Source organism: Crinia signifera, unplaced genomic scaffold (genome assembly GCF_055691185.1).
Source record: "Crinia signifera unplaced genomic scaffold, ASM5569118v1 HAP2_SCAFFOLD_140, whole genome shotgun sequence".
Lineage (NCBI taxonomy): Eukaryota > Metazoa > Chordata > Amphibia > Anura > Myobatrachidae > Crinia > Crinia signifera.
Window position 1 is genome coordinate 341,983 of NW_028142033.1, and position 629 is coordinate 342,611.

A 629-nucleotide genomic window follows, 5' to 3' on the forward strand; every position below is an offset into this window, starting at 1 on the left:
GTGCCTGCCTGTGGAGGAGCCGAGAGGGTGAAGACTAGAACCTCAAGGAAGAAGGTGCTGAGGGGGTAAATTACCTGGGAGCACACCCAGCCGGAGGATTCTCCTGAAGTTGCTCCGAAGAAGATAGAGGACGCAGCAAGTGAAGACCAAGGTGCGCAGGCACCGCGGAGGACACCCGCTCTCGAGGAACCAGGACTGGAGGACATGCAAAGGACCCCTAGCTGGAGACCTGTAGAAGCCCCCTCAGTGGTGCGGAGCTGCCCCTAGAGATGCCTGCCCGAAAGTAAGTTAAGAACACGATGTAACATCAAGGACAGGAGCTGCTCAGAGGACAGGTGACAGCCCAGCGGAGGAGAGGATAGAGGAGGATCCCCAGCCTGATAGGAGCCGGGGGTGGAAGCAGAGGCCGACCCAGAACAGCACAACAGGCGGAGCAGAGGACGACCCAGCACCTCCTGCTGCAGGAGCCGAGGACACGGGACACAAGGCAGACGTCAGGCTCATGGCAGATGCTGTGCGGCTGTGGTACAGGTATATGTGCGCTGTTGTGTGTTTATGCTGGGCGTTATGGGTAATAGAGGAGGTTTCTTTTTTAGGATGTCGGTATGTGGTAGACTCGCTAGTTATAG